Source organism: Sinocyclocheilus grahami, unplaced genomic scaffold, assembly GCF_001515645.1.
Source record: "Sinocyclocheilus grahami isolate Dianchi unplaced genomic scaffold, SAMN03320097.WGS_v1.1 scaffold263.1, whole genome shotgun sequence".
Classification (NCBI taxonomy): Eukaryota; Metazoa; Chordata; class Actinopteri; order Cypriniformes; family Cyprinidae; genus Sinocyclocheilus; species Sinocyclocheilus grahami.
In genome coordinates this window covers 857,331-883,904 of record NW_015505442.1, presented here as the reverse complement: position 1 = coordinate 883,904, position 26,574 = coordinate 857,331, and the positions used below count along the sequence as shown (strand labels likewise).

The window sequence follows — 26,574 nt, the reverse complement described above, 5'->3', positions numbered from 1 at the left end:
TGAGCAAAACATGCTAACTGTTCTGTCTTTGGCTGCACAGACGAGCACAAACGCTATTTGGATTTATTGATTTATTTACTGTATATTGCTGCTGCCACACAGATCTAAAATAAAAATGCGATTTATTTTCCAGCTGTTTACCTTCACAGACATAACCGACTGTTTTTTGTAACTTGTGTGTTTTTTTAGTGTAAACTTGTGTGTGAATGAGAACTTAGAACTTGTCTCACATGCTGTGACAGCCGCTTTCTGTGCGTGTGCTTCGGATGTGTGCTCTCAGAAAACCGTATATCAGAAGTTGAAACTCATATGGTTTAAAACGCATGATTTCAGCGTGATAAACATGATAATCAGAACCAAAACAGATGTTTTTAGCAGGTCCGAGCTGTAATGGTGCAGCTCTATTCTTGAAAAGGGGGCGGGGAGCAGCAGCTCATTTGCATTTAAAGAGACAGGCACGAAAAACATGAAACGTGTTTCTGCTTCCACTCAAAGTAGGCATTTTCAAAATGATATTATAAATGATCTGTGGAGTAATTTGAGCTGAAACTTCACAGACACATTCTGGGGACACCAGAGACTTATATTACATATTGTAAAAAGTGGCATAATATGTCTACTTAAATGTTTTTTAATGAAAAACGGTCTGAAAGATTAATTCATGAATTGAACTGATGCAGTTCTTGAGTTCAGCTCACTGATTCAATGATCCAGTCTGTTAACAGTCGACTGTAATGTATTGAGTAATGATGCGTATTCCTATTTCTCACAACAACCTGTCACATGATTTAGAATATAGCACACAAGTTGTATATACCAAGCTTATGATGCTTTTATGGTACTTTTGTGTCCTTTTTGATGCCTGAATCTTTATTGTAATTACTTTGAAAAGAGCAGGCAGAATAGTTTAGGAGAGATATAGTCATACAGGTTTGGAACTAAACTGTAAAAAAAATTCCATACAATTTATGGTAAAAAAACGGCAACTGTGGTTGCCAGAATTTTACCGTAAAAAATATGGTAGCTACATTTGAGGTATTACGGTTTTAACTTAAATTTACAGTTAAATACCGTAATTTCATTAACTGATATAATGTTAATATACCAACCTATTGAAGTACTGAAATCTGTTTTGTATCTTTGTAATACACTGATAACCACCAAAAGCAGGTGGTGATGAGAGTCACATGATGAATCAAAGCCTATCACAAGCAGCTTTTAAATATTAACATATGTAGAAGGTGCACAAACACAAACACTAAACACCATCATGGTAACACACATGAAACTGAAATAATGCAATAAACATTAATTTAACAACATTAGATGTAACATACAACCCTAATGTACAAAACTGATAAGAAAAAACAGTTATTTTAACAAAAAAACATCAAATATGACAACAAATTTAACAAATGTAATTCTGGGAATGTCAATTTATGGTTATTTACTGTAAATTATACGTTCTTTTTCACTTCCAAAAACGGTATACTAGCGTAAAATTACATGTAATGTTCAATACAGTTTTTCACCGCACATAGTAGGGGAATTTACCGTTAACCATTTAATAGGTTTTTACTGTAGGATTTTGTAAAAAAAATTTTTTACAGTGTACATAAGGGTGAGTAAATATGACAGATTTGTTATATTTGTTGAACTTCTGCTTTAAGACAGCTTGTTTTTGGACTCTGCATGGAGAAGACACAATGATGTATGTCTTTGTCCTTTCTTCGTGTCTCGGAGGTCCTCAGTCTCTAACTCTTCTGGGAAAGTGATGGACACATTCCTGCCTGTGCTTTAGTGTCTGTTTCCTCTATCTATACTTCATATTTTGGCTCTTTTGATTGGTTGTCTCTGTCTTCCATCTCAACTAGTCATTTTTCCACATTTTGACTTTCCTCTCTTCTGAATTGTCTCTGTTTCTTTATTTGTCAGTGGTGAGACGATATCCAGTGTTTGTGGGCCGAGCGCATCGCTCTTACACACGTCAGGAGCCACTCTACATTCAGACCGTCCTGAAAGTCAACCGTACCCTCTACATCGGAGCCAGGTAACATCCAACTGCATTCACAACAATTCAACATACACACATTATAAATATTAGTACATTATATTTTGTATATTGCACGTCTTGTAAGGGCAAGCAAAATAAAGACTGTTGTGTTAATTTTGCATATTGCTGCGCATACTGTACTAAGGAAGAAGTGAAAATTATTCTCTGTGGTAATCATTGTTATTTTAGTATGATTTATATATTATTATGGTTTTTATAAATTTTTAAGTTAGTAAAGCTATAATATTTGTAACTATTTTTATTTAATAAAAACTATATTTATTTATTTATTAAAATACAATTTTATCATTTTATTTTAATATTTTATTTTTATAAAAATGGTTTATTTTATATTTTTATTTTTTAAATATTACGTTTTTTTTGCCATTTTGTTACGTGCTTTGTCATTTTACATTCTGAATTAATATAACATGAATATAATATCCTCTCTGTTATTAAAACCTTTCTATTTCACTACACCATCTCGGTACCTAATTGGTCTTAAACGGAAATGACAGGTTACACAATGAGAAAATGTCATTACGTTTCAAAGCCCTGGCATGAACACTCCGTCCTTATAGCTCAACACAATCAGCAGTATAACAGCATGTTCTTTCCACGCAGTCAAAGGAAAGAACGAGAAATCTATGTCCAGTTTGACTGGTGTTACATTTAGTTTCATCTTTGAAATCGGTCACATAGACAGGCCTTCAAAGGATTTCGACTCCCGAGGGAGTTCACATGTGGTCCTAGTTAGGCAGTGGTTGAAAGTTAAACCCCTGTTCGCTGACCTTTAACCATTACACAGTCAAGCTGCTTAAATGCTTGCTTTCTCTGAACAGATATAGTCTATCTTACGTTTCCGAGCGCTCTTAGAAACTCTCTTACGCATTTTGGAAAGTGGAAACTCTTATAAACAATAAAAACTATATTTATTTATTTATTAAAATACAATTTTATCATTTTATTTTTATATTTTATTTTTATAAAAATGGTTTATTTTATATTTTTATTTTTTAAATATTACGTTTTTTTTGCCATTTTGTTACGTGCTTTGTCATTTTATTAGTATTTGTATTATTATTATTTTATTCGTATTTTTATTCTTTTTTTCATGATTAGGCTTCATTTATTTTTATTTCAGTTTTAGTATTTTGTTCAGTTTGAGTTTTTGTTTATTTCCAGTGAATAATTTTAGTGCTTCAGCTTGCCATGACAACATTTCTCATTTTTGTTTAGTTTTTCATCTTTTATTTTCAGATTTTATGATATTTTATGTTTTTAATACGTTTACTACAATTAACTATAATAACCCTGGTAGTAATTGACAACATTATAAATCATCAAGATGTTAATTTGAACTTTAATGTTGCCCACTCTATTCACACAGCAACATCACCGTATTTGGTTTTACATTATGAATTAATATGACATGAGTACAATATCCTCTCTGTTATTAAAACCTTTCTATTTCACTACACCATCTCGGTACCTAATTGGTCTTAAACGGAAATGACAGGTTACACAATGAGAAAATGTCATTACGTTTCAAAGCCCTGGCATGAACACTCCGTCCTTATAGCTCAACACAATCAGCAGTATAACAGCATGTTCTTTCCACGCAGTCAAAGGAAAGAACGAGAAATCTATGTCCAGTTTGACTGGTGTTACATTTAGTTTCATCTTTGAAATCGGTCACATAGACAGGCCTTCAAAGGATTTCGACTCCCGAGGGAGTTCACATGTGGTCCTAGTTAGGCAGTGGTTGAAAGTTAAACCCCTGTTCGCTGACCTTTAACCATTACACAGTCAAGCTGCTTAAATGCTTGCTTTCTCTGAACAGATATAGTCTATCTTACGTTTCCGAGCGCTCTTAGAAACTCTCTTACGCATTTTGGAAAGTGGAAACTCTTATAAACCGGTTACTGACACCACAAAACTCTGAGGCTGACATCTCCAGAGCTGAGAACTCCAATTTAGACTGTTCTCATAGACAGGTTGATGGATTTGTTTTTATCAAAACCCTTTAGTGCTTCACTGTATTAGGTGGCGAAATATATCTTCACAGACTTTCTGTCTTGTCTCAGTCACATGATTTTGGCTGTAATTTGATTTGCATACTTCTAATATTCTCTGTGCTACACTATGTACTTTACTGACAGTGGGAAAATATTCTTATGTAGTTAGACAGTAAATCAGACATACTGCAACATAAAACTGTGTGTTGATAAGTTATGGTAACTCTTTACAAGAAGGTTTCATTTGTTAGCATTAGTTAACCTACATTAGTTAACGTGAACAAACAATGAACAATATTTGTACAGCATTTATTAATCTTAGTTAATTTAATTTTTTACATTTTACAGCGGTTGGGTTACTACCCAGAAGGTTGGGTTAAACATTTAACCCAACCGCTGGGTCAAAACAGCCCAATTGCTGGGTTTGTCCCTATTTTACCCAGCACTGGGTTGAATTTAACCCAGCATTTTTTAGAGTGTAAAGTTGTCTGTTAACATTAGTTAATGCAGTGTGAACTAACGTGAACAAACAATGAACAGTTGTATTTTTATTAACATTAACATTTCAGTTTTAGTAGGCTATAATTTTAGCACTTCAACAATTATTTTATTTCAGTTCAGTTCAACGTTTCTAATTAAAGTATTTTTGAGTCTAATTAAAGTTTTTAATTTATATTTTATTTTCTAATAGTTTAAGTTAACAATAACAACTGGTACATTATGATTGCATTGGTCAATTTATTTAGCAAAATATTAGATTGTTTGAAGATGTCTTAAATTAAGAGTATTTTTTGTATTAGTATTTTTACTCCTTTTTTTAAGCATAAACGATAGATTTTATGCTCAAACCAAGAAATTGTCATTATAAACAGAATATATTTCATCAAATTCAGCCTCGGTGTTACAAGGAACGATATAGAAAGTCATTTTTACCAACAGCTATTAGATTGTATAATTATTGTCATATTAGATGATTGATTTTAGAATCTTATTTGTATATTGTATAATCATGATGTAGTGCGTACTTTGATGCTTGAAACAAAGTGGTGCTGAATGAAATGTAGTATTTATTTATTTTATTTTTTTTATTGTGTGGTGAGCTCTGCTGTGACATGGGAATTTCACTTTGGGATTAATAAAGTTAATCAAATCAAATAGTAGATATATTTACTGATAACAACTCTACACAAATTTGCTTCTCCAGTAAATGCATTCTTAGTAAATGTATTGGTTTCAAAGATGTTTAGATTTTTTTTAAATACTGATTAAGAATTTTTTTTATTGTTTATTTATGTTTGTTGTGTAGTGCATAGTCTATAGTATGAATAGTATATGAATTATGATTCGCCTTCTTGATGTTAAATTAAGGCCCATTATCATTGATACAGCTAATGCTGGTGTGTGTGTGTGTGTGTGTTGGTGCGTGTTGGTGCAGAGATGACCTTTATCGAGTGGAACTGGACCATGTATCTGGAGATGAAATGTTCTACAGCAAGGTGAGACCTTGTACCACTGTTTCTCTCTCTCTCTCACACACACACACACACACACACACACACACACACACACACACACAAAATTGCATGTATGAATTTTCCCATAAATGTCGGTGATGATTTTACTCCCTTGCTGTTTTGCAGAAAAGGACGTGGGAATCCAATAAGAATGACATCCGCATCTGTAGAATGAAGGGCAAACACGAGGTGAGCGTTCAAATAACACAACGTTTTTTTCAGCGAATCTCTGCCTCCGGCAAGTTCTGCAACAGCCTCTCGTACTCTCTCCTTCTTGCTTTCTCTTTCTTGGTCTTTCCGTGTTGTTTTTGTTCGTGATCGCTAATTACCTCATAAACTATAAACTGGTTTTCCACAGCAATCGCCTCTAATTGTGTGAGATAGACAGAATATTAGCGCAGACGGACCAGAAATAAGTCAGTTTGAGACACATGTCCAATTATCCGTCCTTCTGTCAGAGATCTGACCGCACACCTCCACACACCACTGATATCAGACCTAAAACTGAGACTGCTGGTCCATGAGCCCTTTTTTGCACTTCATATGCTCTGGAACCAAATTAGATGGACTTTAGAAAGGGCTGTCAGATTAAATGTGTTCGATCTGATGTAGCGTGTGTTCCTGCAGTAATCAGCCTCTAATTGTGTGAGATAGACAGAATATTAGCGCAGACGGACCAGAAATAAGTCAGTTTGAGACACGTCCAATTATCCGTCCTTCTGTCAGAGATCTGACCGCACACCTCCACACACCACTGATATCAGACCTAAAACAGAGACTGCTGGTCCATGAGCCCTTTTTTGCACTTCATATGCTCTGGAACCAAATTAGATGGACTTTAGAAAGGGCTGTCAGATTAAATGTGTTCGATCTGATGTAGCGTGTGTTCCTGCAGTAATCGTGGTCTTGCTGCTTGAGTTAAGCTGACATGATTTCATAATGAAGGAGGAAATTCAATATCCTTATTCTGACTCCTCACACACACACACACACACACACTTACTACAGTGCGGATCTGTAAAATAGCATTGTGCTCATGTGAAGAGAATTGTTTTTAAAACTAAGACAGTTAAAACCTGTTTTTGTGAATTGAAATAAATCTGAAAAAAAAATATATAAATAAAATGTATATGTTAAATAGGTCAAAACAACCCAATAGATGGGTTTGTCCCTTTTTAACCCAGCGCTGGGTTATATTTAACCCAGCATTTTTTAGAGTGTATAAATTATACTTATATAAAACAAAAATGAGAAATGTTGCCTTGGCAATTAACTGAAAAGTAATGAACTGAAGTTGAAGTACTTAAATTGACAACTGAAATAAATACATTAAATATAATTAGAAATATTTAAAAAGAAGCTAATAAAACGTACCAAAACTTAATTAAAATGAAAACATAAATAAAGGAAAAACACTTAAACTTTACTTAAACAAAAAGGACAATTAACTGAAATATGTGTTGAAGATGAAGTGCTAAAACATAAAATGAAAACTAAAATAAATAAATGAAATCTAAATAGAAATATTTGTAAAAGTAAAAACAGTGACAAAATTACTAAACTACTAAATTACTACCTCTAAGTAAAATTTAAATGGAAACCGAAATATTAGATGAAAAGTGAAACTAAGAAATGTTGTCTTGGCAGTTAAGAGAAATAGAATAAGATGAAGTGTTAAAATTACTAAAATGAAAACTGAAATAAGTAAATCTAAATTAAAATTAAAAAGTGAATAAAAATAGCAAAATCACAACGAATTACTAAAATATTTTTTTACTAAAATATATAAATAAAATGTATATGTTAAATAGGTCAAAACAACCCAATAGATGGGTTTGTCCCTTTTTAACCCAGCGCTGGGTTATATTTAACCCAGCATTTTTTAGAGTGTATAAATTATACTTATATAAAACAAAAATGAGAAATGTTGCCTTGGCAATTAACTGAAAAGTAATGAACTGAAGTTGAAGTACTTAAATTGACAACTGAAATAAATACATTAAATATAATTAGAAATATTTAAAAAGAAGCTAATAAAACGTACCAAAACTTAATTAAAATGAAAACATAAATAAAGGAAAAACACTTAAACTTTACTTAAACAAAAAGGACAATTAACTGAAATATGTGTTGAAGATGAAGTGCTAAAACATAAAATGAAAACTAAAATAAATAAATGAAATCTAAATAGAAATATTTGTAAAAGTAAAAACAGTGACAAAATTACTAAACTACTAAATTACTACCTCTAAGTAAAATTTAAATGGAAACCGAAATATTAGATGAAAAGTGAAACTAAGAAATGTTGTCTTGGCAGTTAAGAGAAATAGAATAAGATGAAGTGTTAAAATTACTAAAATGAAAACTGAAATAAGTAAATCTAAATTAAAATTAAAAAGTGAATAAAAATAGCAAAATCACAACGAATTACTAAAAGATTTTTTTTACTGAACACTGAAACATAATGAAAAACCGTAGAACTAAAAAGTAAACTGAAATAAATTAATTCAATCTAAATAGAAATAACAAATAATAAAAATCACAAAATTACTGAAACTAACTAAATAAACAACTTAAAACTACAAAGTAATTGCACCGCACCTGGTATAAGCATTGGCGGTAGTGCATTAAATCACAATAACAGCTTCAGAGGTGGATTAATGGATCATTCATAATTAATATGAAGACGCAGGAGTTGAATTGCTGTCACTTGTGCTGCTTTGATTGGCTTTTATGAAGTGCAAGATAAACAGATTTCTACAGCAATAACACAGTGACTACCTACAAGAAGATCACATCTGCCACCTGTGATACTCCTATAGGGAGTATAGGAACGTGTGTGTGTGTGTGTGTGTGGTGTAATAGAGACACTCACATCCTCTCGAGTATCTGTTCTCTCTCTCGATGAGTTCCAATTTTCATTTTTATTGGCTTGAAGGGCACTGCAGGAAGAGAACTTCATTTGCGGGGTCGTTCTGAATGAAAATGAGCAACAGGATCCCTTCATGAACAATTGACTGAATATCTTTTTGCTCGACCCTGAAGAATATTATATTGCTCTGATATTGCTGTTTTATAGTTTAAGGCACTTGAGCAGGTTTGTCTCAGATGTTTCGTCTAAAATGTCTTAGCAGAAATAAAATAAGCACAGTGAGATAATTGTTAGGAGCTATAAAATGGCAGGAAAAAGTATGTGAACCCTTTGTTTTTGTTTTTTCCCCATGCATCGAATTTTAATCTGAATTTCAGTTTGTAGTCGCAACAAACTGAATACGATGTGTAAACATTCACATTTACTGTTTTTACACACTTTAAATGGCACTTTTCATTTTTAATATGATGCCATTAATGATTTTTCTCTTGTGCATGTTCCTTTACGCATCTCAGAGAGACTACATGTTTAACTGTGATATATGAAATTATATATATATATTTTTTTAAACAGAGTTTATTTAAGCTTGAATATCGTGTTTTTTGTTGAATATCATATTTAATACATCAGGCTTTTATGGATTATACTACATAGTATGATATAATGAGAATATGGAGCTCCCCATACACAAATGTACATATATTAAATGTCCATATATGAAATTTAATTGTCATATAAAGTAAAAACATATATGAAATCTATTACAAATTGGAATGATTTCATATGTATTATCATGTATATCTAGCCATTACTAATATGTATGTGTTATACATTTTTGGATATATATGACATGTACATGTATATCTGTCTTAAAAACCTCTCAATATATCTTGATATTATATAAGTAAATATAAAATATAGACATTTGCTTCAGTCAAGTAAGTGTTCATCTTGAAATATTAAACTATATAAAAGGTATTACGTTTACTTCATAAAAATGAGTAAAGATTTCACAGCAAAAAAGCACATAAATCGTGAACTGAAGGTGGAAGTTTTTAAATGATATTAAAAGGCCTTTTACTTGCTTAAAAGTCTAAACTATCAATCAGACGACAGAAGGAATGTAGTAGATGGTGTACAACAGGTTTTTCAGCAACAACAGTTTTGAGCATGTCGATCATTTAGAGGCCTTAGAAATGTGAGAATCTTTAAATGGTTAAGTACTGAATGTGCACTAATCTGACAGCGAGTGATTTTGGTGCAGAAAGAAGCGAAAAGCGAATGGAGTGGGAGGAACGGGAGTGAAAGGAGACTTGGAGAGAGAGAACAAGGAGTGGTGGAGAGTGAGGAAGGTGAGAAGAAAGACAGGAGAGGAAGGGAATAAGGGAGAAGTCAGACTTTGATCTGAGTAGAAAGGAGTTTGCCATGGTACGGGATCGTATACTGCCTTGTCACACACTCTAATCTGAAGGATAAATCTTGACACTTTCTTGATGGTGTTTCACAGAGACCTGAACCACATGTGCTCTTCCCCAGAGCGAAACCTGCTTTTTACACCTCTGATGGGCTTACGGATCGACCCGCTCTCAAACCTGCATCTCTGATTAATTCAATTTTACAGATTATGAAGCGGAACGTAAGATCTCCCCACCCCTGCAGAGAGTTTACAGCACACTGACACAGCTGGGCCGTTCTGCTCACGTTCAGCTGGATGTTTATGATGTACCCGCGAGTCCTTATGGGAATAGATGGGGTTCAAAACAACATGACGTCAAAACTGAGCTCATTTTCTTTCTTAATAAATCTCTGAATTTAGTCTTCATTAGTGCTTATTCTACTAAAGACAAAATGTCCATCAAAAAAATCTATAATTTTCTCAGCTAAAACAGATTTTCTATCCTGATGATGTAAGCAAGGCCTTGTGGGCAGGGAAACAAAATTTTAACCAACTATATTTTTTATATTGAGTGTTGCTTGTCTGTGCAAAACTTAGAGTTGATTTGAAGTGCTATGATGTTCTGGCTGGTTCCTAGGAATTTTCCAGTGGGTTGCTATGGTGTTTTGAATGGTTACTACGGCTTTGCTAGGTGGTTGCTAGGGCCAATGTTGCCAAGTCCATTTTTTTCAATTTGGCTTCTTTCATATTGTTGCCTCGGGTTGTTTTTTTAGTCAGCGAAACACCCCGTCCCCTGGAATACAATTTAGACATTCTAACATTCTAAGACTAAACTTTCCATCGACTGGAGCAGATTCTAGTCTTTGACAGTCAGAGAGAAACACAAACCAAAGTAGTCCACTACATAACTACTACACTTAACGATTAAAATGTATTAAAAAAATTGCACAATAAAAATCAGATAATATTATCTACTCGCGCTCCCACAGCCATTCCCATCCCACCAAAGACAACACTGTGGATATCGGTGCTTTTATTTAAAGGGGTCATATGATGTGATTTAAATTTTTCCTTTCTCTTTGGAGTGTTACAAGCTCTTGGTGCATAAAGAAGATCTGTAAAGTTGCAAAGACTAAAGTCTCAAATCCAAAGAGATATTCTTTATAAAAGTTAAGAGTCAACCACGCCTACCTAAAACGACTCGTTCTAACACGCCCCCACATGTCTACGTCACGATGTGGGAAGATTTGCATAACACCGCCCAAATGTTCACGCAAAGAAAGAAGGCGTAACTTTGATTCTCGCTGTAGTATTGTTGTTGCCGTGTGTTTCGTTGTGATATCCACTTCGTCATGCCTAGAGTTGATCCGTGTTGGTCGCTGAGGAAATACATCAACTTCGCGCTGTGAATCGCCGGATCGGCTTTCACCGTGGACGAAGCGGAGTTCAGCCCGGGGTCACCACATGTGGTTGCCGCAAGCCCACCGGACACTCCTTCGTCGAATCCGCCGGCCGCGCCGTTCTCAAGCCCGCCGGCCGCCGCTCACACAGTATGGTGAGAGGCGTAACATTTCCGTCACACGCTTGAGGTATCCGGCCATTCACAACGCACTGGATAGCTGGCCAATCAGAGCACACCTCGCTTTTCAGACCGAAGAGCTTTGTAAAAGTCGACACGTTTCAGAAAGGCGGGGCATAGAGGAGAAACAATAATGTACAGTATGTGTAAAGTAATGTGTTTTTTGAACCTTAAACCGCATAAACACATTTCATTACACCAAATACACAAAATAATGTTCTTTTTAGCAGCATCATATGACCCCTTTAATTATTGAAACGTTGAAGGTTTGTTTTTCTTAGTTTGTGCTTAACATTATCTGTCCTATTATGTTGGTGTTAGTAATAATTGTCAAAACAATGTGTCTTAAAAAAAAATTTCATTAAATCCGATGGTTCTTTCTTTTTGGTGTTATTGCCTGAGTAGACACATCTCAGGTCTTTTCAGATTTGTGCAATCTGCTTAATTATAAAAATATTTCCCCCAATGTTATTTAATGTTGCTGTCAACACTGCACTCCGATAGTTGAAGGAAGAGCTGCAGAGATATTCAAGGCACTATAATTTCTTTTTTTTTACAGATGTCATAAAAATGTTTTTTTTACAGGTGTCATATTTGTGTTTTTTTAATTCGTTCTGAAGAATATTTTAGACTGCAGATCGAAATAAAAGAATGATAAGAATTTTGAAATAAGAGAAATCACTAACTATTCTTAATTTACTTCAGTTTTTTTTTTACTGCAGAACAAAATGGATAGCCTAAAACCTTGCAACTGATGAAATAAAATAAACATCAAAAACAAGATGTGTAATCAAGAAATAATATTTGTCCAAATTAATGAATTATGTTTGACAGTGAACGCATCTTCATTGAATAGCTGCACATACAATCGCTGACATCAATCGCAAATATTAAACATTTAGAAAAATCTTTGTGGAAATGATTTAAAATGACTGGTTCTTGAATTCTGAGATTATAATCTTTAAATACCACACACTATACAACTTCATCTACTGACTGCAAACATCAACTAAGCCCAACTGAAAGAGACCTGGTCCGTCTAGGAGCGATCAGTCGTCAAATTATATTCATAATCGGCCTGACAGATTTTTTTTTTTCTTTTTTATCATTCACCAGATAAAAACAGCAAGTCTGCAGAATTAGAAAAGTAGTAGTAAATCTAAAGTCATAATATTTCAGCCAGACAGTACATTATTCAGAGCTAAATATTCAGTTGCACTTGAAAATGTTGCATGAGAGAAGTTACATTTATTGTGAATGCTGTTTAATGACGTTCTCAACACACTTTTCTGCCTGGGTTCAGTTTTAATTTAATTTTAATTTTAGGGTGAAGATCAGCTGTATTGTCTTCTAATTGGTGGGTAATTATGGGCAAACTGTTGTTTAATTTTGCCGCCGTTATTTGCATTGTATCCTGATGATCACCAAGAAAAACATACAGAGGTAAGAAACTGGCAGTGTTGATGTGGTAATGTTAGAGCATACCTCAACACATCCTTCACAGCATCCAGGTGGAAATACTCACGATAATAAGAGGTGAAAGGTTGCGTCATTTTATATGCTCACACACACACACACACACTCTCTTCAGCTTATCAAAAATGAAAAGATCCCTGTCCTTTCTCTTATTCAAACACATGCACACACGCTGTAAATTGATCTATCACTTGGGAGTGTGTGTTTAATGCTATGAGCAGCTGGAAATGCATTTGTAACAACATCTCTTGTGCAAACACACGCACACAGTGAACGGTGGACTTGCATCTGTAACAACACATAGACCCTTGGCAGTCCTGCTAATCACCTCAAAGAGCCTGACCTCAGTGTCGGCCCCCTCGGGTTTTGGCTCCACCAGGAGGCCCAGTCAAACTCAATGGGCAGAGCAGTGAATGGGCCCTACGGTGGAGCTGCGTGATGGGGCCCACATGCAGAGGTTTCAGCAAAATACACAAAACCACTTCAGAACGTTCCATTGATGTCCGTCAGGGAACAAAGGCATTCCTGATGCATGAGTGTTCGCAGCTGGCTATCCAGTAGCTTTCAAAACTGCTTTTATAGCTAGACCCACATCGTGATGCATTCAGCTTCTTCCTGTTTCTGTGCTACACAAAGACAAGTAGCAACACTGTGCAAATCTAGTCCAAATACAATGTAAAAACCTCGAGAAAATGTGTTTTTGGGTGATGCCCACAGTGTGGGCTCTATGGCGGAGCTGCAAGCTGGGACCTACTTATCTGGTGTCTGTCTTCCAAAACAAACACAGCTCTCAAAATAATGATGTCTGGGGGAAAATTACTTGTGAAGCTGTGTCAATATTTTCAGCATTATTCTTTTGTCCATCTTACCTTACCCTTTCATGTCTGACCCAACACACACACACACACACACTGTTTTTGTTCATCTCTCTCTTCTTCTCTCAAATTTGAATTAGGATTCAAATGACTTTGTTAAATGACATGAAAGTCAAATGGTGCCAAGTCATTGTGATTTAAAGATGATCAGTCTGGCAAAACAAATACACTGAGACTGATATCATCACCGATGTTTCCACATAATAATGAATAATAATAGCCATTTCTATAGTGTTTATACCAATTGAAATAACATATTTATACAAACTCTCACTCTCTCTTTCAGTTTTAATCCTAAAATGTTTTTTGTTTTTTTGACAATCCTTGTCTTTTTCTCTCGGGTTTCCTTCAGGAGGAGTGTCGTAATTATATTAAGGTGTTGTTGAGCCATGATGGAGGGCTGTTTGTGTGCGGGACTAACGCTTTCAACCCGCTGTGTGCTAATTACACGGTGAGTGTTCCTCAACGCCTGCAGACTTCACCGTCTCCCCTGTGTTTACCCTCAGCAAACATGTAGAGCATGTAAAGCGCAATTCTACACAAACAACACAAGATACAATTCTGTTCATCCTACTACATGTAGAAGAAATTCAACAGCGTTTATATTGTTTTAAATGTTTTTTTTTGTAGCAAAAATATGCTGTTTATTGCTGTTTTTGATTAAGCTACATATTCTGTGTTGTTTGCATCATGTCACCCACCTCACAGTTTTACTACTAAAATAAAGGTTATTTTACAGTCCAGTCATTAAGAAATGCTTTGTAAGTCAGATCCACTGAATCATCAGAAAGAATGGGTTCACTCTAAAAAATGCTGGGTTGTTTCAACCCAATGTTGGGTCAAATATGGACTAACCCAACTGTTGGGTTAAAAAGCTATTTTAAAAATGTAACCAAAGTTTAACCCAACAGTTGGGTTAGTCCATATTTGACCCAACATTGGGTTGAAACAACCCAGCATTTTTTAGAGTGTTCAGTTGAACTCATACAGTATGCATGTTTACAATGGATTAACAGTAATGAAAGTGGATCAGTATTGATGGAAGGGCAATTGACGATTGATGATTAAAATGATTAAAACTCAATAAATGGATACACATAATTACATTGGAGAACCTGAAGAGATGATGCTCATTTGAATTGAATCGAAAGCGTGAATGCATATGTACATAAATTGTTTTGTGGGTGAATCTTTTAGGAACATGTCTGAATTATATATCAGCCCCAAATCAAAGGGAAAAAATAAGAAATTATTTTGCATTAAGAAAATGAAGCATTCATATGGAAGCCTATTTCCACCATGGAATAAAACAAAAAAATTCAAAAAAGACAGTTCACAATTCGTACTTCGTTTCTCGCAATTCTGAGAAAAATTTCTAGATATACTGAATTGCTAGATATACAGTACTGTAAACACAGAATTGCAAGATATAAGCTAGCAATTCTGAGAAAAAATAGACTTGATATAAACTCAGATTTCTGACAATCTAAGCTTCTAACAACAGATTTCTTTTTCTCGCAATTCCAAGTTTACATCTCACAATTCTATTTTTTTTTTCATTTAATATATTTATATATTGCAGTTCTGACTTACCTTTTTTACTTTTTTTTTCTTATTCCAATGGCAGAAATGGGCTTCCATACACTAATGGCCAAAGAATTATTATTTTTTTTATTATTTTTTTTTAATGATCACTTGGTCATATGGTATTTAATGATTTATCTTCTTGATGCAAAATATATTACATTTTTTTTCTTTTGAATTTGGGGTGAAATTTCACATGGTTGATTCATGAGAGTGACCCTTTTTGATTTGAGCAGATTTTCTGGCCACATCTCACATTTTGTTGTAAAATCTTCAAATCTTTGATTTTACAGTATATTTCAACATCAAAGCTGATTTATTGCTTCATATAAAATTGAAAAAAAAAAAACTTTCTGGAGACAGGTAGGTTTGTTTTATTTGTAAGATAAATCGACATGTGCTATAGTTGTGTTTGAAGGCACTGTCTCACTCTCACTAACACTCTCGGCTGTTGCTGGAAGCGTGTAGAAATGATAGCAGCACTTGTGAATGTGTTTGGAGATATGTGTGGTTTATAACAGCTATCATCCTCTCAGAAAGTGTCATATACCGTCCTCACAAACAGTTTGTGTGTGTGTTTGTTCAGAGAGACACTCTGGAATTGGTCGGCGAGCCCATCAGTGGAATGGCCCGATGTCCTTACGATCCCAAACACGCTAACGTGGCTCTGTTTGCAGGTAACCCACACGCTTTCCTGGCTGAGTAATGACTCTACCTTACATTATTCACATAATGTACTGATTTGTTTAGCACTCTTTTTAATCTGTGATAATAAGAGCCGTACACCCAGTGGATACACACAGCATAATAATATTTAATATCACCTCATTTTATTTGCCTCCATTAATGTGTTTACCACCTTCTTAACATCATTAAGCTCAAGGACTTTCCGTTCGAACACTTTGCCACATATATCATCATGGCATAGTGTCGATGCTCACTTCTGGCTATTGACCGCTGACCTCTGCCCTTTGACCTCAGAGGGCAGCTTGTTCACGGGGACAGTGACTGACTTCCTGGCCATCGACGCTGTCATTTACCGCAGTTTGGGAGAGAGTCCAGCTCTGCGAACGATCAAGCATGATTCCAAATGGTTCAGAGGTACTGTTTCAACAGTTACTGTTTGGCAAAAAAGGTACAGTATACTACCAGTCTAAAGTTTTGGAGTTAGTAATAAAAAATATATACTTTCATTTAGCAAGAATTGATCAAAAGTGACAGTTGACATGTTATAATGTTTATAATGTCACGAAAATCTTTTTAAATAAATGCTGTTCTTTTGGACTTTCTGTTCATCAGAGAATCCTGAAAAAATATTCCACAAAAATATCAAGCAATACAACGGTTTTCAATCTTGGTCATAATAAGAAATGTTTCTTGAGCAGCAAATCAGCATATTAGAATGATTTCTGAAGGATCATGTGACACTGAAGACTGGAGTAATGATGCTGAAAATTCAACTTTGCATCACAGCAATACATTACACTTTAAAATATATGCAGACAGAAAACAGCTATTTAAAATTGTAGCAATATTTCACAATATTACTGTTTCATTGTTTTAAAAAATAAACAAATAAAAAGCTTTCATGAGCATGTTTCAAAAACATTAAACTTTTTTCATCAATATATGCAATTAATTGTGATTATAGTATTTTTTATATTATATATAAAAAAAGACTTCTGGCTTTGCATTACCAAAGTATTTCCTGTAGGTACACTGTAAAAAATAAGTGTAATTTAAAAATGTTGTAAAAACGTTACGGAAAAAAACTGTTAATAGGTTAACAGTAAGTTCCCATACTATATACAGGGAAAAACGGTAACATATCTAACCAGACATTTAATGTAATTTCACAGTAAAATGCTGTTAATTTTACAGTTTTTAGAAGTAAAAATAACAAATCAATGTATAATTTACAGTCAAAAACTGTAAACTGATATTCCCAGAATTCCCTGCATGACACTCCACATTTGAAAGTATTTTGTTTAAATAATCATGTTTTTTTAAAGTTTTTGTTATTAGTTATGTATATTTGGGCTTTAAAAAGAAAGTTGAATGCATTATTTAAGTATCATGTGTGTTACCATGATGGTGTTTTGTGTTTGCATGAATGACTCTGTGCACCTTCTATATATTAGTATATACTTCTTCTTGTGGCGAAGCTAGCTTTGATTCTTCATGTGGCTTTCTCTTTTACCACCTGCATTATTATGGTGGTTGTCAGTATGTTAAAGGTACAAAACAGATTTTAATAGCGGTGTGCATTGTTGAATTGACTGGTTTACATTCAAATTTTCTTGTTTGTAAATTACAGTTTTATACTGTGAACTTTACAGTTTTTGGCCGTAAATGTGTTTACTGTTTTTCTGTATTTTTTACAAAATTATTCTGGCAACCACAGCTGCCAAAATTATTTTGTAAAAACTACAGATTTTTTTTTTTTACAGTGTAGAGTTATCAGAGCTCAGCTCCATTTAAACAGAGGTTTATGAATGTGCAAAACTACATATTTTCAAAATTTTTAAAGAAGCTCTGTATAATTAGGCTGTTTCATGTCTACTAACTAGACATGATCAGAAGTGGTTTTAGCGTTATGATATTTTGGGCACTAAATATGGCCTTTCAGTAGGACAACTGACAAATATTCAACATTATTTTTAGTGATACAGCAACAGATTCAAATGAGGGCCAAGTCAAACTTATTTTCTGTTCATCATACCACATAAACCATCAATAGAGCAAAAGTTGCACTTAACCTGGATTGTTCCTTTAAAGTTTTTTCAGGAAATGTTTGATTAAATGGGTTTTATCCGTGTCGCTGCAATCTACCTGTTAGCCTGAAGTGGGGTTTGTTTTGTGGATTTTAAAATAGTTTCAGGAAGCAGTTTACAGCACTGAATTCTGAGTGTGATTTCACACCAGACATACCAAAAGCGCTAACAAAACCAATTGGGATTTAAATTTTTTTTTTTTTTACCCGAGTTGTTTTTCACAAATATGAGAGACCTTGTAACCACGGGAAACTGCACGGAGCTCTTGGAGCCTCATTCAGATGAGAAAAGCTGAATGTGTGTATAATTTAGAGCTCTCTGTTTGAACTTTGAATGCTGTAGAGCTATGAGTTGAATATCTCTATAAAGGAATCACTGAGGGAGTGAGACTGACATCCCGTTTTGAGCCACAAAGACCTGTGACTGCTTTATAAAACACATACTGCTCAAGAGAGAGAGAGAGGAGAGGCCAAGACCTCTGAATGTCCTCACTTCACTCTCTCAGCTTTGTTTAAGAGGACATGCATGTTTTATGAGGACTATCTCTGCCTCATTTAGTTATCTCGCTGTATATCTCTTTCTCTCCCCGCCTCCCTCTGGGACTGTGCATATGTTGTTTGTTCAGATGAAATGTCTTTATAATGACTGATGAGTGTTTACTTATTTGAGCTGCAATTTCTCCATAGGACGCCCTCAGACTGTATAATTAAAGCCTGTGTTTGTGTGTGTCTTACAGAGCCTTATTTTGTGAGCACCGTGGAATGGGGGCCTCATATCTACTTCTTCTTCAGGGAGATGGCCATGGAGTTCAACTACCTGGAGAAGGTAAGAAAGAAATCTGCAGGCGGACATTTGCACTGTTGTTCAAACGTTTGGGGATGGTAAAATTTGTTGTTTTTGAAAGAAGGCTCTTATGCTTATGATGGCTGCATTGATTTATTTGATTAACATACAGTAAAAAGTGTAATATTGTGAAATACGATTACAATTTAAAATAACAGTTTTCTATTTGAATATATTTAAAAATGTATATTTAAAAAAGCTGAATTTTTAGCATCATTACCCCAGTCTTCAGTGTCACATGATCCTTCAGAAATCATTCAAGATTTTTTGATGAATAGAAAGTTTTATCGCATACTTGCTGAATAAAAGTATTCATTTCTTTACAAAAAAAAATTACTGGCCCCAACAATCTATTCTTTCCATTTATTGAAAGTAAACTGCTTAATAAATAATTCAAAATTTAACAAGGTTGTAATGTCATACTCATAACTTGCACATTAATAAATGACTGGCTATCCATGACAATTCAGTATTGAGGAACTTGATAGTGCACCACCCAAAACTCAGAGGTCAGCCAATCATAATAGAGGTTTTTACATATTAAAGTTACAGTACTGTAAAGGTATGGTAGCAAACATTTTTAATTTAAAGGAAAATTTCACCCAAAAATGAAAATTTGCTGACAATGTATTCACCCTCAGGCCACTCAAGATGTAGGTGAGTTTGTTTCTTCATGGGAACAGATTTGTAATGTAATGTAGCATCACTTGCTCAGCAATGGATCCTCTGCAGTGAATGGGTGCCGTCAGAATGAGAGTCCAAACAGCTGATAAAACATCACAATAATCCACAAGTAATCCACACCACTCCAGTCCATCAATTAACATCTTATCAAGTGAAAAGCTGCATGTTTGTAAGAAACAAATCCATTATTAATACATTTTTCTTCAAACTGGCTAAAATACCAGTCCTCTATCCATAATGTTTTTTTCTCCAGTTCCTTTAGAAGTATGGTTCTATATAGGAAAATGGTTGGGTAAAACTAAATCATGACTGCTTTTGGCACAAGAAGACTTGACCAACTTTATAATTGGACTGTAAAAAAATAAAATAAAATGCAGTAGAGCAGAGCATGGTCCCTTAAATTTTTACACTATCGTCAAACGACTGAATTCTCACGATTGATGTGCGAGGTTGAAAAGCGGTTCTCTGGGTGAATAGTCACTTTGATTGTAGAACTGAATAGAGGCTGTGTGGTATAAAAACTGAACCGTTTTCTTTTTGAATATGTGTGTGCGTGTGTGTGCATTAGGTGATGGTGTCCCGCGTGGCACGTGTGTGTAAAGGTGATTTGGGCGGCTCTCAGCGTGTGTTGGAGCGCCAGTGGACGTCGTTTCTGAAAGCGCGTCTGAACTGCTCGATCCCGGGAGACTCGCACTTCTACTTCAACCTGCTGCAGTCCACCAGCCCCATCATACGCATGCAGGGCAGGGACGTCATCCTGGGGGTCTTCTCAACACCCTCCAACAGGTACACACACTCATACAGGATGAATCTTAAAGAGGACGGTGTGATCATTTGCATTATAGTGGAACAATCTGTGTGTGAATGATGAATGCAGATGAGACAGTAATGTGATTCAACAGCCCTGATGCAAATAAGGACAAAAACCTCTGAGAAGGTTATTTCCTCAAAACATATTGGCACCATTTATTGTCCTATCAGTTTCCATTCCAAGATCTGTCCAGTTATTATTATGTGTAAGACGCTGTAAATGTGAATTTCTCAAGAACTTAACCTGGTTCACATTTTATTTTATTTTATTTTATTTTATGACAATAATGACATAATTATAATAATTATGTATTTAATTTTGTTTATTTTCATGTCAGTAATATCCTGTAGCAGAAAAAATTTGTTTGTTTGTTTATTGCTGTATGATATTATGACAATTAAGCATATTTTCCCCCCCAAATTCTTATAATTATAATGAATAAAATCTAATTATAATTACAGTAATTAAAATAACAACAAATAATGATATGCTAGCCTATATTTTTTATATTTATTTTAATTACAATATTACATTTGTTTTTATTTGTATTTATTTTCAGTACAATAATTATATAATTGTAATATATAACATTTATGTATTTATTTATGATATTATTTTCTTAGTTTCATGACAATTTAGCATATTTTCCCCACCAAATTCTCATAATTATAATGGAAAAAAAAATCTAGTTAATCTATTAATAATCTAAAAATAATGCAAAATTATTTATTAGATTTTTTTGCTGTATGGCATTATTTTAATGAAAATTAAGTAAATTTTTCCCTATACATAATTATATTGAAAAAATCTAATTCTAAGTATAGTAAATGATTATATACAATGATATATATTGATGCTTTTAAAGTATGTACTGGTTATAATTCATATAGTAGTTTTTGGGGTTTTTTTGCACTACAGTATTGTTAAAGTTTTGTGAATCTAAAGAGAATCACCATTTACAACAATGAGAATTTCACAAAAATTAGTAAAACATCCGCGCACGGTTATGAAAATGAGGTGATGAGGGAGAAAGATCTTAATTGTCATTAAAATAATGATTAAATAGACTTGCTTTTCTTTAAGTAAAATATGATTTCCTTTGGGGTGAAATATGATCTGGGCATGTTTTTGTGGCATTCACCCTGTAAATGTGTAAAGATTACGAGACGTAACTAAATTGAAGGGAAATGGAAAATGGCTCTGTACACGCAGGTACGAACGATCCTCTGTGATTTAGCTTCTTATTAGTCTGTTTTGAATCCGAGCAGCACGAATGAATCCAATTTCAAGGCAATTTGGATTTTGTTCTTTTGATATTCTGCCTAAAGGGCTGTTTTTCTCTAGTAGAATGACAAAGTGAAGAGTCGTGAGAGTTTGATTGTCTCAGGAGAAAAAAAAACTCTTTAAAATTCTGCTATCAGAGATGTTAAGAAATGGCATAAACACATTTTAACAATGGGCAAAACACTGATCTGCTTTCCACAGGATTGTAAATGGCCATTAAATTAATTAAAAGTGACAGAAAAAGATAAATACAAAATATTTCTATTCGAAATAAATGCTGTTCTTTTGAACTTTCTATTAATAGCTTCAACTTTTTATTCATAAAAATTAAAATTAAATCAGGGCTTTTTTCCCACTAAACTGTTAAGCGGCACAACATCGACAATAATAAGAAGAGCAAATCAGCATATTAGAATGATTTCTCTTGTGACACTGAAGACTGGAGTAATGATGCTGAAAATTCAGCTTTGCATAACAGGAATAAATTACATTTTAAAATATATTAAAATAGAAATCGGGTCATTTAAATTGTAATAATATTTCACAATATTACAGTTTTTACCGTATTTTTTATCAGCAGCCTTGGTGAGCATAAAAGACTTCTTTCAAAAACATTATGGCATTCAGACAGTGACTTTTGCTGATGTTTATGATAATTATTTTACAATGATTATCTCGCAAAGTACCATGGTGTTATCATCACTAAAGTACCGCCACAGGCTGATTTTCACGGGAAGGTAAGAGATGAAAACTCTCACTAGCGGTTTATACACTGACATTTGATATCTTGGTGGAAACTGAAACCCCTCAGAGGAAATAGTGGCATAACATTTTAAAATAGGTGCCAAAGATTCCATGATTGACACATACAGTATATGTAAAATGTTTCCTTGTCGTATCACAGAGTGATTTTACAGTGGCACAGCATACCTGGGAGTACCTCGAAAGAAATGATCACTGGAACAAGCTAAAAAACGAAAGATTTGATGTTGAATTCCACATTGAATTTGTGCTTTTGCGCAGCACGACTGTTTTTTTTTGTCAGAAGCTTGAAATAACTCCCAATAGAGAATAGACATTTACATACTGTAGACCTAAAATAAAAGGGGTACGGAGACAAAGCAAGCAAGAGAGATGGCAGAAGATTCTGTAGAACAACCAGCCGATAATCTGAGCTCATGGGCTTATTATCAAAGAGAATGAATCGTTCTGTTCTGTGCTGAGCTAAATGGATAAACAGTCAAGTACATCATAAAACCAGCCCAAATGTTGTTCTATCAGCTCTTTGTGTGGGTCCCGAGAGCTCGTAACACACTGTAAGAGCTCTCACTAGTCTTCCAGGCTCCGCGGGTAAGCACGCGACGAGTGTGTGTTCAGTATGATATACTGCAGCCCATCAGGCAGATGATGAGGGCCGTTTTCACTAAATTACCTCTCATTGTGTTCGTATGATTAGAATAAAAATGAGGGGATATTTTTGGTGTTGTATCTGCTCTGCTAGATGTGGTCATTTTTTTCACTAGGAAAGACAGCCGTTGAGAAAGGAAGGGGAACAAGATGAATGGGGAGTTGTCATGAAATGGACCGTTTTTACACTTTTGTGCCCAAATTTTCTGAAATATGCATTTATTTATGGGCATATTGTGACCGCTTTTGGTCCAGGTTTTGTTCTCTCCATGTGAATGAAGAATAACCCAATATGCCACGAGTAGCTGTCAATAACAGTGATTTCACCTCAGGTGAACTCTCTTAACCATATTACAAATCACTGTAACACACAGCCTTGATTGGCTTACTACCTTTTTAATAATAATAATAATAATAAATATAAAACAATCTGATTATTATTGTTAGTAGTGAGCAGTCACTCAATTCTATATTAATATTTTGTTGCCGTTGTATTATTATTATTAGTAGTAGTAGTAGTAGTATTAAATAACAATATATAAGCCATATATTAATGTAAAAACATGCATAGGGTAATAAATTATATTTTTGTAAAAAAAAAAAAATTAAAAATTTTTATATATATATATATATATATTGTTGTTGTTATTATTATTGAGCGTTAACTGATTTATATATTAATATTTTGTATGTTTGTTTGCAACCATCAACAACACCTTACAATTAGGCTAATGAACTATGTTATTTGGTGCAATAATTTATTATTATTATTATTATGAATCCAAATTATATTATAGTTGTGATATGTATTATTATGTAATATGTATTATTTTACAAACATTACTAATAATGATAGTAATAATCAGAATAATAAAAATACAATTGTAAAAAAGTGCGAAATTGGCAAGTAATATAGTTCATTAGCTTAACTTAAATTTTGTCATGACAACTCTCGGCGGGATTGGCATGGTAATGTACATGACAATGTTAATGTATTTGGTCTTGGCGGAATAGATCTGCTACACTGCTGCTGCCTTGCTACAACTTGCTACTGCCAATACATCCACAACATGCTGCTGTGAGCATGTAAGAAATATTGCTGCTGCAAATATAACATACATGAAATAACCCCCATATAGTGTAAATGAATCACCTCGTAGCAGATCTATACAGGTGGAGCTGGGGAAGGTGAAGGGTTTCTGAACAAGCTGCAACTGCTACGGCAAGCACTAGTCATATATTTGAATGTTGAGCAGCGAGCTCATTGGCTACCGATACAGGAGAGAACCAATCAGCTGTGCCATGTGATAATGATGTCATTAGGTCAGATTGAGTTAGACCTATCGGACTGCGCCATCTAGAGTTTCATGCCAGAACTCTGTATTTGTTTACTGTTGCCAAGCTATGTTTTCTAAATGTATTTTTAAATACCTTACCTTAAATACCATAAATAGTCTGGGTGTGTTACTCGTTCTAGAGTTATAGCTGAACTTCTATGCCAAATTACAAAAAGCATGAAGGTCCTCCTGCTTTGCGCTGTGTCCATTTTTCTCATTTAGTCTTAATTTCTCAGACCCCCCTGGTGTCCTGTCTTAAATGGGCGTGAGAGGCTTTGCCGCAGAGCTTTGTGTGATGAGGTGATCTTGGCCCGTTCACCTCAAGCCCACTGGGCTGGGCAGTTACACAGGCATGGTGCCAGAAAGCCTTTAAAGTAGTGGACGATAGGTGACCAGGGCCGAGTGCCAGAGAGAACAGGGTGAAAGTAGAGCTCGTTTGTCTAGCTTGAGGTTTACAAGGCTGTAGATCACTGCATCTGACAGCTCATTGGCTGGATTAGAGTTGGAGGCCACAAACTTCTGACAGCTTATTGGCTTAAGAGTTGTTCTCAGAATGGCTCCTATTCGGACCCTGTCTGGCCGTCTAATTTTTTGCAGTGGCAACGCGCATACAAAACTGTTTTTGGAAGGAATTAAAAAAAAAAAAAAAATTTATGAAGTCTCTTATGCTCACAAGGCTGCATTTATTTGATCAAATTACAGTAAAACAGTTATTACAATTTAAAATAAGTGTTTTCTTGTTACAATGTCTTTTAAAATGTAAGTTGTTTCTGTGGTACAAAGCTGAATTTTCAGCATCATTACTCCAGTCTTCAGTGTCACATGATCCTTTAGAAATCATTCTAATATGCTGATTTGCTGCTCAAGAAACATTCCTTGTTATTAACAGTGTTGAAAACAGTTGTGTTTTTTTTTGTGGAAACATTATACATTTTTTTTCAGAAATCCTCGATGAATAGAATATTTGATGAATATTTTTTATTTGCATTTATTTCAAATATAATAAAATAAAAATATTAAAATATATAAAACATGATAAATGTCTTTGTCACTTTTAAACAATTTAATGCATCCTTTGCATTTCTTTAAAATATAAATCTTTTGAAACATTAAAATGAATAAAAGTATTAAGTTATTTATATATATATATATATATATATATATATATATAATAAAATAAATGAAAAACTTCACAAAAGCACATAACAAAATGACTAAAATTACAATTTTAAATTGAAAAGTGAAATTATGAAAATTAAAGCTAATTCAAAAAGTAGTAAATACTATAATAGTATGTAGAAATATTAAAATAACACTGTACTCTAATACAGATAAAATAGCATGCAAAAATATTGAGTAAAATTGTCTCTTTTTTAATTAAAAAAAAATAATAAAGATGGCAAATTGTTTTAAAGGTAGTGTAGAAACCTGTTGACTTTCTTTCTTTGTGGAATACAAAAGGTGATATTTAAAATATATATATATATATATATATCTTGATGTTTTTTGCCAGTATAACTACAGTTAATGGGATCCAATAATGTTTTTATTCAAAATAACATTCATCAAAATATCTTCATTTGTGTTCTACAGAAGAAAGTAAGTCATGCAGGTTTGAAACAACATTAGGGGGAGTAAATGAAGACAGAGTTTTCATTTTTGGTTGAACTATCCTTTTACTTATGAGCAATAATTAGCAAACACTACTAATGAAATCACAGTGTGTCAGAAGGTTGCATTATTCTTTTAATCACCTTTTTTAGTCACCCGCTGAGGTAAAATGAGAGAGGTGTCAGTACCCTAATGGCACTTGTAGAACATTATTGTTTTTCCCTTTATTCCTTTTAAATAGTTGAGGTAATTATAAGGTTGTGCTACCCAGGCAAGCGCAGTAAAGGAGACAGAGAGCAAAGATGCCATCCAGTGACATCTCTGTTAATTTGGTGTAATTTTTGGCACAGATGTCCTCCATAAGAGCGGCAGGCGGTGGGCTCAGGCCCGTCTCCAAATCAGTCCATTAACACCAAGCCCACTGCGTCGTTTCTGTCCATCAATCTGCACGCATTT

The 26,574-nt window shown here is 34.1% G+C and overlaps 1 pseudogene; it reads left to right on the top strand.

Annotated features, from left to right (window-relative positions):
• LOC107599282 (semaphorin-6B-like) overlaps nucleotides 1-26,574 on the top strand; it is a 49,585-nt pseudogene that overhangs the window by 3,361 nt on the left and 19,650 nt on the right.